We start from the raw sequence: 14,287 nt of genomic DNA, 5'->3' as shown, positions 1-14,287 counted from the left end.
GGAAAGTACTTTTAACCCTTTGAGACCTGGGCAAATTGGCTCGATTTCTGCTTAATTAAAAAGTTTACTTGAAAATAATTTTTCAAAGTTGCTAAGAATTGTCTTGATGCTAATCAAAAGATGCTTTTAGTTTTGATTTAGGAGTTGACCTGTTATGGTTGAGACACGCTCGATAGCAATATTATTCATAGAAAATATCAAAGTATAGAAAGCTTACTAGTGCTTGAGTGAGCACTACCGCCACCATTTGCCTGGCCTCCAAACGTAGCAAACGAGCATTAGCATTCGCGTTATCGTTCGCGGTACCAAATCATTACAGACTGCTAAATTAACCCAATAAACATACTGCTGACGTATACCTGACAACAATATAGTGTTGCTTAGTGCAAAAAACACATGTATTTGTACAATGAAGCGACGTTCACGGTCACACAGTCCTCGGCCGCCATTTCTATTTTGAAAAGTGGTCCCTCCCCTTCTGCTACGTAGCCAAGATGGCGACCATTGAGGGCGAGAAGTGTCCATAGTTCCACACTCAACTTCTTGACCATTTTGAGTGCACCATCTGGGTACTCATAGTGCACTGCATTTTTCCATACTTCTCTGTGTGAACACACTTGCGCACTCAAAATTGTCAGTGTAAGTAGGGCCTACAGAAGTACGCGATTTGAGACACAGCACTTGTGATACAGCTAACCCCTTTTATGCCTGATTAAATTATGTTTTTGTAGAAATCTGAGGGAGCTGAAAAAAATCTGGGACACATCTTTAAAGAGACAATATTTTCATCAAATAGATTTTAAAAAAAAGATGATCATAGCAGTGCATTTTTACACCGATGTTATTAGTAGATACTGTTATTTTTTAAATTTGGAAGTCAATTTTTAATTATTTGAAGTCAGGAAATTGAAGTTTAGAATTTAAAAAATGAAAGCAGATCAAAATGTTTTTAAATCATATTTTTATATAAATAAATCCTTTAAAAATAATGTTTTTAAGGGGTTTTAGTTGGATATTTGTTCCTATTCTTCTACCTAGTTATTGCAAATTGCAGGAAAATTCTTGTTAAGTTGCTGATTGCCTTTTTACCCCATATCAGGTTTCAAAGGTTTAAATGCTTTTGAAAGCTCAACATTGTTTTCAGACTGAGAGTGAAACGATTGATACCACTCTCATATCTATCAGGCTGTCAAGGCTACAGCTAGCAGCTAGTTAGCTTAGTTTAGCACAAAGTCTAGAAACTGGGATAAGACTGCTAACATGGCTCTTGTCATGAGTAACAAATCCACCTACGAACTCCTGTAAAGCTCACTAATTAAATTTAGTTTATATTATCCACACAAATAGCTAAATATAGAAAAGAAAATTTGCTGTTTTACAGGTGTTAGGTGCTGGACTATTTCTTGGCTCGGAACAGTTGCCAGGCAACCAGGGAAGACTCTGCTTCCAGCCAAGAAATGGAAAAGTAAAAAAAAAAGAGAACAGGCATGTTTCCCAAAATGTCTAACGTTTTCTTTAAAGCCATATTCTCCACCCTGAAAGTAAAATGTTAAATAAATCACCATGTAGCCGTGTTTAGTATTTTTGTGTAGGGTATTTACTTGAAATGACAACATACATTTTTTAATGTAAAAGCCTTTGGAGCACTCAGCAATATGACAGGGCTCAGCTGTCAAAACACATACTCGTTAATAACTCACGGTTGCTGTGAGAAAAATAATTGTCCACCTCAGCCTCAGTGGTCGTTGCCCGTGAATCACCTATATCTTTTTTCTCCACCTGTTTCAGCCGGCCTATATTTAAAACAATGATTCATTCAGAGAGGTCTCCGTCAGCCTTGGTGGGGATTCTTTGTCTCGCTGTCACCCTGCTGTCCCACGTATGCCTCATTATTAGCTGCAAGCTAGGTGGCAAGGGGCTCATAATCTCCTCCTCTCCTCAGTCCCCTGTCCCTGCTCCCTCAAGGATGAGACTGCAGACAACACGGGAAACTAATTACCCACGATGATTCACTGGCTTCCATTACACATTGCAGAGACAGACAGATAGACAGCAGGGTGATCTAACCAACCCCTCTGGGTCTGGGATGACATCACGCTCATTTGTATATTCACACAAGCGCACAGGAACTCAAGCATTTATACGCACTCGGATGCGCGTCATGTTCAGTGTCATTGCCTAAAATGTGTCATTTGCACACAAAATAGTCACTTGCTCATCATTTCTACGTCATAAGGATGCAGACTTTGACGGATATCGACCTTTTGTGCGAAGGATAATAAGCAAAAGATCCTTTAGAAGTTGCTTCACATTTGTTGCACTTGAACTAGGATTTCACATTGGGAGGCGTTTTTGTAGACTTAACGCGGCATTTTAATCTTTAGTGTAGCGCCAAGAGGTGCCAATGGAAATTCAACCATGCTGTGACACAGTGAAGGATCCCAAGGAAAAAAAAACCCCAACAAGATATGGAGGGATAAAGACGGCTTAGACAGAATTACTGTCAGAAGAAACCAGGAAGTAGTGTTTGAATGTGACCCAGAAGTTAGAAGCTTTCTATTGATTTCTAACTCACTAGAAGGCCTTTAATAGCTCATTGGGGAAAGCAGTGTTTATGTGGGGTGTTTATGTGAACAAGCCCTGAGTAAAAGTCTTCCATATCATATTTTTTACACATTTTATTGCCGTGGCAGTTTTCCTTAACAGCTATAGAGTTTAAAAATGTGGACTGAAAATGGTTTGGGTGATAAAAACTCTATAACGTGATAAGTCATATAGCCCACATTGAGAGTGGTCATCTCTAGTGTTGTGTAGAACAAAGGGCTGACTGATGGTACACTGTTTGCCCATTAATGCGGCAAAGGTTACTCTGGGGTTAGCTCACAATCTCTGGCTTGTCTCAGTGTGAGGATTCTCCTGGGAAACAAGTGTTCAGCAACCACTGTTTCTCTCACTCCGTGTGTGACTCTCGACTGCTATTAGTTTCTGCTTTTAGTTCATCTCTTATTTATAAGTACATAGCCGCACATGCATACATATTCAGGCCAGGATCAGTGCTGGGATGATCGGGGCTCCCATTACTCACTGCGGAGAGTGAAGGAGGAGGGGTAGTGCGCAACCTCAGGCGGTGAGGTGAGTGAGGCCAGCCTGAAATCTAGGTGACGCACTCACGCATGCACGTATACACATGTGTGCTGACACATGCACATTGAGACTCCCTCGCAGACGATAATGATAGTCTCACATCCGTTATTTTTTTTGGTGAGAACAGTCATTACTGTCATCACTGTTCCTCTCTGAATCACTTACTGTCAGTGCACGCACACACAAACACAAAGACACATGCTCTCACTCACTCTCAGATGTTACTTACCCTTTCAACCTCTGCTTCTGTATTTCTATTTTTCTTCCACCTCCCCTGCTACTGGTGAATCCCTGACATGACAGAGCCCCCCTCTCGTTCGGCCCCCCACGGCTGCCTGTCAGCCGGCAGACAATGGGGACCGGGGCGCATTTGCCTTTCTAAAGAGGCAGCGCTGCTTCACCCTTCCTCCCCACCACACTACCTCTCTCTCTCCCTCTATCTCTCCTCATCCGTCTCTTCACTCCATTTTTCCCCCTTTGCTTTCTGTCAACTGTGATAACTCATTAATATGTCATAGACCTGTGTGTGTCTTTCTGGGTGTATTACAGGAGGCCTATCAGTGTAAAAGAGTCAGGGAGCTGTGTGATTGGGTTAAACATAGGGACACGAGTGAGTGCTCTCTCATGTGACCACAGACTCATCACTGTGTGCAAAGCCAGGTAACACAAATAAAGGTCAGAGTAGGTAGAGCAGGCACCCACAAATGCAATGTTTATTTTATATTAACAGGATGAATGACAACAGGGCTGAACAGACAGTAGCTGCTACACTTTCACAGTGACTCTGTCCAGATATTGGTGGTAACTGCCACTGAGTGTTGTGCAAAGCGGTGGCAAATAGCTAGCCAGTGGGATAAGCATTAATATGCAAATGCAGCTGCTAGCTTACAGTTTACTCACAGAGGTCGCGTGACTTTCAGTGTTCAGGATGCCATTAAGGGGGATTTATACTTGTGTGTCAGCTCCATGTAGAGCCCTTGCTGTAGCCTATGATGTGGCCCACGCCCTTGTGAGCATTTATACTTGTGCGGTGGTGTGTCTGTGTCACTCTGCAGTTACACCTCCAAAACACTAGTTGGCGGTGGGGTGTCTGTAAAGTGCTGTAAAGTGTAGTTCAAAACACTCCCAAAACACACATTAAACATGGCTTAATAGCAACAGTTTCAGTTTCAGCAGCTAGTGGACTTTTCCTCTACTCATATGAAGCCAGGGACAACAGCAACATGTAACAAAGGTAATGTTACCAAATTCAGTTCCATTACAACTCACAAGGTTCACCAACAAAACAACTGTCTTATACTAAACACGTTTTCCAAACAAATATAACAAGCTAGCGTTATTAGCACAAGCCTATGGCATTTTACATTGTGTAGATTAGCCTAGCGACCTGCGGAGATTTCCTCTACCCATATGAAGCCAGGATAAATCACTCACAAGACATGAAATGCTATTTTGTGGAGGCTTTACTGTCTTCACAATTTTTTGTTATCTGTGAAATTAAAGTAAATAAAAGCTTTGTTTCCACCGAGGGAAATGGTTTCAGCTTCCAAAAATAGACAGGAGATCGGCTTCACCATCACGTGTAACTAAACATTTCTGGGGAGGTGCATGTCAGGCTACGGTGTAGGGTACGGCGCAGATTTGACGCAGAAGTATAGGCCTAAATCTCGCGTTGCTCCACTATATCTTTTCATAACAAATGGTGGTTTGCTGCTATACTAATGCTCCAAATGTCACATACAGAACCTTTCATAAATTCAGAAAATTTTGTGAGTTCGTAAGTTCGTCAGTTTGTAAATTGTATGGATCTTTGTTTATGGCTGCATCCAAAGGACCTTAAAGGAATAGACTGACCATTTTGGGAAACGCTCTTGTTTGTTCCACTTGTTTTCAGGCCTAGTCCACATACAACTGTAACCTTTTCTATGCATTCTGGCCTTTCAACCTTATGCAATCTGTCTCTTAGATCACTGAAAACTATCTTTTGTAGAACTTTTCAGAAGCTCTGCTTTAAGTGTTGATGTGTAAACAGGGAAAACTGAGTTTTTGGCTTGTAACATCAGAGCGTGTGTCGAGAGAGGCAACATTTTGTGCAAAGGCAAGTGCTGGCTCTAACCTTGCTAAGAGGACCTCTTACATGTTTTCACATAAATGCACAGAAATTCTTCAATATGTTGAAGAATAGAGCCGTCAGGATGCGCCACTGAGGTCACTGCTCCAAGTAGCCTTCTTATAACATCTTTTTTCAGGCTTCTGATCGCCCAACATCATCGTATTCTTCATTTCGGGGCTTTAGGGTTACAGTTTTACTGCTGCCTGTTGGTTTGGCATACTCTTGACAGCACTTCAGTTATTTCAATTTGGTTAGAGTTTTGTGTTATAATAGTGCTTGTGTGGAAATTATTTTTTCATGAAGGAGGGAAAAAGAATTTCAAAAGTTTACGTGTACGTGTGGAGGAAGCCTAAGCTAGCTTTAATTTAAATGCAGCAACTAACAGACGGTTATGTTCTTTGTTTAGCATACAGTGTGGAAAAAGATATGGTTTTCTACTTTTAATTTAATATATAAGTTTATTCCACTATTTGTATGAACATCTGCTTAAAGTTGGGACAGTCTGTCTCTGCCTGTATATTAATTATATAGGCATACACAATTTATTTTTTCAAGATTTTTGTTGTATTTGGAGAATGAAAGAGAGATGGCGAGAGAGAGACAAATAAAGGTTAAAACACACAAAGAGAGAGACACAGGGCGATGCTCCTCCAGCACCCTGCCCCCCCCCTTCCTCCCTCAGGAAAACAGATTCATGTTTAAAACATCACAGTGACTGAGCCAGGTTCAGCTAGAGTTAAATGCTTTGATCAACATGCTCTTTGTGTCGTGCGTCTGACCCATGTATGCATTAACCAGGGCTTCTTAGGGGTGGATGCTGCTCAGCATGGGGACTTGGCAGTTGTGCAAACTGAGCTCCGCTCCACTTCAGGCTGGGTCTTCAGTGTGTGTGCCCCGGGCGCTTCTTCCTGAGTGGTCCCTGGGTGCTCCTCAAACTGACATAACACTCATGCACACACACACACACACACGCGAGCAGTTGTACAAGCACACCCGGGGATTGACATACGCAAGCACTCGCAATACACACAAATGTACGCACACACCCATTATATTTAGACAAATGTGCACACACGTACACATAAACAGGCATGCAGACAGGCATGCTCAGTATGGCCCCAGGCTGCAGGGATCAGTCAGGTGCTTATGAAGGCTGAGGTAAGGGTGAAGACAGGGTGAATGCAACTTACACTGCACGGTATCATTTGAGGTCACAGCTCTAAACACTGTAACCTCACCACAGTGGATTACTGAGCTACACTTAGTGTCAGTTGAGCTCAATAATCTTGATAACAGTCTTAATCATGTTTCCTAAATTCCTGAAAATGATCCATTATATCAAAATAACAAAATTCTTCCAAGATGAATGGCTTTTTTATGATTGCGACTCCTGGATACTGATTGACGCGTCATCCTTCTAATGCACTTGACCCAATGATATGTCTTTGTCATTAGACTGCAGTTTGATCTTCTTGTCGCGGATTTGTTTTACTGGCCTAGATCAGGGCTGCCAGCGCTGGTGGTAGAAGGGGGGGTAGGGATGCGTGTGTGTGTGTGTGTGTGTGTGTGTGCGCGTGCGTGTGCGCAACAGCACTGCAGAGCCCCAGTGAAGTTGATTCCTGTCAAGCCCATAGCACCACACTCAGACAGGGCTTGACCAAGCGTTTAAACACTGCTCTAGGATTTCCCGCTAGTATGGACTGAGTGGAAGTGTCAGTCAGTGAGATGTGTGTGTGTCCGAGCGAGCGTGTGTGCGTGTGTGGAATTGGCAGCATTGATGGGTGTTGGCAGTTCAGAGGGGCCAAGGAGGTTGGAAGGCTAGCTTTTAGCTTCAGAGACAAAAAGCAAGAGAGAAGTTGGGTTTGATTAAAATACAGAGGTCAGTTGTAGCAGGGTGGAGCCTGAAAGCACTCAGGAGAGTTTGGTATTTTCCTGACTTGGAAATTCACTTTGCCCGTCCGTGTGGTATTTTGGTACCCAGTGGGTGGAGAACCGTTTACAGGTGGCAGGTTCATTGAACTAATTCAGTGTTGAGTTTTTGGTATTTTGGTGGAAAATGTGTCTTAGATGTTTTGCTGACCGCAGACATCTCAGTATCACTCAGCTGTTTTCTGAAGATCTATCAAGTTTACTCAAGCCCCTTTTTATGCTGCCTGCTCAAGACACCGTTATTTTGTCTCACCGTTTTGTAAAATGGTACGATCGCAGAATGGGGGGGACAGAGTTGTCTCACCTCTGAGCTGGAAACGGAGGTAGTAAAAAGCCGAAACGATGTCTGTATAAAAGGGACTGCTGGCAGAGAGGGATCATGGGTGGTACAGGTATGACGTTTAATGATGTATAATGTATGCGATCCACATGGGATATTTAAAAAGTAGCTGTTAGCAGTTAGTGGCAAACTCAAAAAATTGGCCACAAATTAGGAAAACAACGAGATCCGGCAGCTCCTTACCCTCCAAGCAGAAAATGAGCTAAGCCGCCATGTAACAGAGAAGGTGAATGATTGTTATTGCCATGATAAAGCCATTTTTGTTACTAAAGTGCTGCAGATACGTAAGTTATATCTCACACTAGAGCCTGATGCTGTTGTGTTATATGTCTTGCCTGTCACACCCCTTTTGATTCAACATTGCTAGCATCATGTAGCCTAATTCTGTGTAAAAATACAAAGGTGGGGTAAAGAAGGGACTACACAGCAGCCTTATAGCACAATCTCTGTGTAAAAAGAGCTTCAGTTTGAAAATCTGAAACCAAACTTGAGGACCATCCAACTTTATATGCAGGAAGGATCCTTGTTGATATTTTACCAAAAGGTGGTGCTTAGCAAGCATGTGTTGGTCTGTAAAACTGATTTAGCTCAGATTGGAGTTGTTTCTTAGTCTGACATTATTTCTACTGCATTGAATTTCTCATTTTGCTGGGAAAGCCCTGGAACCCACTCCAGGACCCCTGGGAGTTTTCGACTCCATTCTGGAAACCACTGCTGGAAATGAGCTACCACAAACAGTACATACAGGCAGATATACACACACACACACATGTATGCATGCTGAATCAGGTGATGTTTGTGTCCACTGTGAGCGATAGACCTGAGAGACGGGTGATGGAAGTCTCAGGAGAGACAGAGGGATGATGGGATGAGAGGATAGTGAGGTAGTAAGAGTGATTGGATGAGGGGTCTGTGGTGTTGCTGTGGGTGATGGGCAGGGCAGGTGGTTAGCGACTGGCAATGTGAGAGCAGGGTGGTGTGTGTGAGTGTGTGCGAGGGGAGGTCAGTTTGATCTCTGCGGCTGGACAATCTGCTGGTGTGGGGCTTTGAGATTTGGAGGAAATGTGCGTATGTATGTGTGAGTCTTTTGTGCCACTGTGCTCTTGAAGTCCCATTAAAGCAGGAGAGGGGTGGGGGTGGGTGGACTTGTCACTTCAGAGGGGCGGCTGTGACGCGGTGGTGGAGAACGGAGGGATTGACTGTGTGAGTTGGCCTTGAGGGAGCCGAGGCCTTGGGAACATCAGTCGCACGGTGTGACAAAAGAACAGTTTTTTTGTTTCTGTGTGTGTGTGTGTGTGTGTGTGTGTGTGTGTGTGACAAAGTTGATGAGAGTCCAAGCAGGCAAATGTTTATTTGTTTTGTGAGTGCGTGTGTGTGTGTGTGTGTGTGTGTGTGTGTGTGTGTGTGTGTGTACACCCGTGTTAATGTGACTTTTTAAATTGGGCTGCCACTGCAAGATTTAAATGATAATGGATCTATTGACCCTGAGAAATGCTGCATTTGCAAGTGTGCAGTTTTGTGACCGTGATGGGAGGGTAAAAAGGGGCAGCGAGTGAATTCACAGGTTTTTTTGTGTGTGTGAGGGTTTTTTTTTGTGTGTGAGGGTGTGTGTGCGTGTGTGGCTTGCTTTGTCCTCTCTCCCAGTTGAAAAGGACTGAATGAAGAGGTGGGAGGTGAACTTGTTGTCTCGTGTAGATGTGTGTTTATTTTGGTGAAATGTGTTTTCCTGTTTTGATTGTGCACAGGCTTAAGAAGGGACCACAAAACACGCACGCACGCACGCACACACACACAAGCACACACACTCACTTGGCTTTTATTAGAGCAGACAAAGCACACAGTCAACCAGCTGGCTGCACGACAGCCACAATAACATTAATGAAACACTTATCTATCCAAACATATTAGCGGCCATTTGGAAATAGTGCGTTTGACTGTGTGTGTGTGTGTGTGTGTGTGTGTGTGTGTGTGTGTTTCTGCTGCTTTGTGTGCTCTGGTGTGTGTGGAGTCGCACAGTCCTACAGTCCAAGGTCAAAGTGTTTTTTCTTTCTCCATGCCATCTTCACTCACAGTCTTTCCGTCAATCTGCCAATTTCTCTGGAACACGGTCCCCTGTCCCTCTCATCTCTTCCCCTCATTTGGCCTTTTGCTCTCCTTCTTTCTTTTCCTCTTGCCTCTTTCTCTCCTTTCCATCGTTCCGATTCGCCCAGCATGATTATCCATATGTTTCTGGCTATAGGACAGATGCCTCACTTTGCACGTTCCTTTTTGTTATCTGTGCTGCACCTTTTTATATTTGCTCTCGTCCTCGCCTCTTTACCCTCTATCTCTTCCGCATCCTTCTCTTTTACTCTCGCTCTTTCCATCCTTCTAGCTCCCTCTCTCTTTGTTTCTCTCCCTTTCTCTCCTGCTCTCCCTCTATTGTCCTGGTTAATCTGGCCTGCTCTCCGGCTGTGCCCTGGTGTCCAAATGATGCATTAATCCAGGTTACCCCAACCCATTGTTTATGCTGTACAGCCCTCACAACGCTCACACACACACATGCAAACATACTCCCGCACACACACATTCATATGCTTACAAAGCTCCCCTTGTGTTGTCACATCATGCAGGCTCAACACATGACAGACAAACAATAGCCCGATGGTGCTCCTGACATTGTTGAATGTAATCTCAGATCCTTAAACACTCAGCGTCACTGGCAGTAAATGAAGCCATCATTTTATTTCACAGCCAACTGGAATCACCGTGATGAATTCACAGAATGCGTTTACGTGATTTATCACTCTGGACGTGTGACCTGCGACCCCGTGTGTTGCTCAATGCATATATCTGCCTGTTATCACGCTGGCATACCCAGTGTATCCAGGCCGCCCCCTGTGATCAGCGTCCAGAGAAAATCTGCATCCAGTTCTTCCCAGTCTTCTTGATTGGGATTATAAATGTCTGGTGTGATAAAGCTTGATAAAGGTCACATAGATCAGAGACTTAGGGCTTTGCTGTTTGATCAATCATAAATTCTACCTTCTCTAATATTCCCATTTAGTCCCTGGGGTATTTAGAAATGTATTTAACTTATATCGTTTGCAACAGTGATTAATTTCCCTGGGAGGTAGATCTGAGACTGTGGCTGTATTGTATGTGTGTGTGCGTGTAAAAGACGCTGTGTCCTTGAACGGGCTTTTTGCTGCAGCTGGAACATCATACGCTCCCCCCCTTTCCAACAGTTCTCTCTCACTGTTACGCACGCAGGCACTCTAACTCACACACACACAAAAGTGCACACCCCCTTTACCGCCAGCCTTTTCAAACCTTTTCTCCTTCTTTAGCAGAGGATAGGGAAGGCGTGAGATGGAGGATGGTGGGGAAAGAGGGCCACTAAAGCAGCTGATGTTTTTACAGGGCAACAGTAAATCAGAGTCACACGCATACCAGAAGTTGATCCTTATTGCGTTTTTCTCTCACACATGGAGCAGAGATGGAGGGATAAAGAGCCAGACGGGGTCCTTGATTGAACTAAAATGAGACTAAGGCTGTGGCTTGTTTTATTTGGGAAAAGACAAATATGTTGGGCAGTGTTTAAACAAAGCTTGACTGGACGATTAATTGAATTTCATTTTCAATTATGATTTTGGCTTCCAACAAAAACAAAAACAAGATAAGACTTTTTAAAAACCCTCTTAGTGACTATTGTTGTCAAAAATATTGATTGCTCAGTGTATATCAGTTCTGAATATTTGAAACTATTATAGTGATCATTTGCCGCAGTATTGATACAGTGGTGCCAGCTTCACTTTCTCGCTCTCTCTTATTGTTAATGTTTACTTAAGTAATTCTGCTGTTCTCTGCTACTAATCAGGAAAAGAAAAGTCACTGTTGTTGCGTTATAGCCCTAAAAATTTTAACTTGTATGACCTCAATGTCAATTTTTCCTCATGGTATCGGTTCTTCTGCCAACAGCCCCATGCATATATTTATGCATGGGGCTATTATTTATCTTATTCATTTATCTCAATTTTTTTTACATATATTTTTAAATGTGTTTTCCAGTTGAATTATATTTAAAGTTCAAGAAAATCAGCTGTTGAAAATGTATTTGAAAATGCGTGATGTTTTTAAAGTCAATGAGTAATCGGGTTGAATGTTTTTTATCTCAGTACTGACCAAAATAATCATAATTTTTGCCGTAATCGAGCATCCCAATCAAAAAGTCAAGGGGATATCCAAAGCTTGATTGGGTTATGAGCACAAAAAGCATCTGTATTTAGCTTACATTTTAAATTCTTTTTAAACAGATCCCTATCATTTATGTTGCCAGAACTGAAAGGAAACATGTACGTAGGGTTGCAAAGGTATGAAACTTTTACTGTATAATAACTGTCTCAGAAAATATCAGTTTCACATAGGGCTGCCCCTTGAAAGTTGGAGATCAGTCCTTTTCTTTTTTCTTTTTTGTTAGTCAGTGTGCTGTGCATTGTACTTCTGTGGACGTTCCTGCAGAGTGAGCGCTCTTGACTTTAACAATACTCTTTGGTGCCTGCTGCTGCGGACACGATGCAGCAGCCCGGAGGAGGAGAGACTCTGCACCATAAGGCTCTGGGGTTAGAAGTAGTGAATTTACAGCTCACAGGAACCTAATGTGATACAGTCTGGTGATATCTGGTGTCGGCAAAAAATGTTGCACATTTTCAATCCATCGTTAGCGCCGTTAGCTTGTTTGGTATATGATGTGCATGCTGCCATCAGTGAATGTCCCACTGAGCCCATTCAAACTTTAGAACTTTACATGGACAAAAAAATCCTGAATCGTCAAAAATTCGTATTGAACAGCCAAATGTGATTCGAGTCAGGTACAGGCATAGTTTCATTATAGTATACAGTATTACACAATTATTATTATTGTTATCAGTTATGACCCTTAAAGGGATAAAACCAGAAGGGTTTGTTTTTGGTTCATCATTTTCTTTAATGGCAGTATGTCCGAGAAGTCTGACAGGCAGCCAAGGAGGAAAAGAAATACGCTTGCAGGCGAGATTCTCCATCCAGTTTACTGTTTTTTGAATCACCATAGACAAGCAAATATTCATGGTATGATTACTGTCAATTTTCATGATATACCACTGCAGCCCTAGGTGTAATACCCCCCAAAATTTGGCCCTGGTCAGACCGTAAGACTTATTATCTCCCACAGATTTTATTAACTGGCTGCTCCTGCGCACTCTCTGGTAATACATGTAAGAACAGATTTGCTCTTTTATAGTCTATTTCCATCATTGCATTTGGGTTTCACTTGCTCTTTCTCCATTTCCCTCATAATTTCCCCCTTTTTTCCCGTGTCTTTCGATGCTGAGAAAGAGGTGCAGAAGAAGCCCGGGGCTGGAGGAACAGTGTTTTCATTCTCTGTCGCTCACTTTCTCTCTTGCTTTTTCTATCACACACTCACACATACATACATACGCGGAAGGACACACATACATACGCACACGCACTTGCTTCAGGCCCCTTTCCGTTTTTGCCGCAGGTCAATCCTTACGAAACGCTGTGAAATAATTTCCCAACTTCTTCCTCCTTTACAATCAGTGCGTGGATTTATAATGCAGTCAGGTCTGACCTAAGAACTCAAGCAAGTCTCAGTAAATTGAATAACTTTTTATCCTTGATTTCTGTAGTCAGCCCAGGGTGCCTCACTCTTTCTCTCCACTTTCTGCATTATCCCCTCGCTGTTATGAAAGTTATTGTAATGGTGATTGGGCTTTAAAATGTATTTTCAACATGTGCCGCAACACACAGCACCTGGCACTGCAGAGCAGCCGCCGTACCCCCGGTGTGCGTGTCTAACGGCGTGATTTCACTGTGTTTTGTGCACGCCGTGGTGAATTTCTTGTCCCTTTTTCTTTCTTGCGAGCGCAAGATGTTCCCATGATTCCATTTTGCAAGCGAATCATTTCATGGGTGTCACTACAAGTTGTGTTTTCTGCTTGAGCAAAGATATTGAAAAATCTTCCACTACATCCATTTGTGGATTATTGTCCAATCTGTTTGATGTCAGTCTCCATTCCAGTCTCTCTCTAGTGCCTCCACTTCCTGTCTTGCTCTCTCCTCCGCTCCCTCTCGTGACACCCTCTCTTTACTTTTGCTTGTTATTATCTCAAGCCTGCATACCTTAACAACTCCCTCACTTCATTAGCTGTTCACATGGAGGAGAACACCCCTTTTTATTCACGCCTCAATGGAGGGATAAACCAAAGTGATAAAAGGAAAAGGAAAAGGGTTCACGGCCCGTGCATTAAAGGAAACCTGAAGGCTAATAATTATATGCTCTCCAGAGGCACTGTTCTTGGTATATGCTGGCTGTGGCTCGGTTGGCCAGACAGTATGAGCATTAGCAGAAAAGGGAAAGCCCTCTTAGAGCTCTGGTTGAACTTTGACTCTGCAAGAAAACGAAGGGATGAAGAGAACGCTAGCTTTACTTGGAGTCTCCCAGCTTGATGGGGTTTTACAGTCTCTCTTTCCAATCTTTTATTCTCTAACTTTGTGCACGGACCGTTGCAGAGTAGCAAGCGAAACATTTTTAGAGTAAGACGTAGCTATTTCTGCCTTGGCTATGCCCAAAAATCAATAGGAATATTCCAGAAAAAGCTGCGCTGTGTCCCTGAGTAGCTCTCTAACCCTCTGTACCCAAAACCAGCCTTATCTGCCTCTCCCAGCTGGGCCTATGAGCATCAGAAGTGTGGAGTGGTATAAAGCTTGGATAAAAAAAG

The 14,287-nt window shown here is 43.0% G+C and overlaps 1 protein-coding gene across 3 annotated transcripts in view; it reads left to right on the top strand.

Moving 5' to 3' along the window:
* The window catches only part of LOC125888058 (serine/threonine-protein kinase BRSK2), a 197,902-nt gene that overhangs the window by 20,856 nt on the left and 162,759 nt on the right, over positions 1-14,287 (top strand). The window lies entirely within an intron of this gene.

The sequence above is a fragment of the Epinephelus fuscoguttatus genome, linkage group LG4 (genome assembly GCF_011397635.1).
Source record: "Epinephelus fuscoguttatus linkage group LG4, E.fuscoguttatus.final_Chr_v1".
Lineage (NCBI taxonomy): Eukaryota > Metazoa > Chordata > Actinopteri > Perciformes > Serranidae > Epinephelus > Epinephelus fuscoguttatus.
Note: the sequence above shows the minus strand (reverse complement) of the source record. Positions and strands in the feature narration are given on the sequence as shown.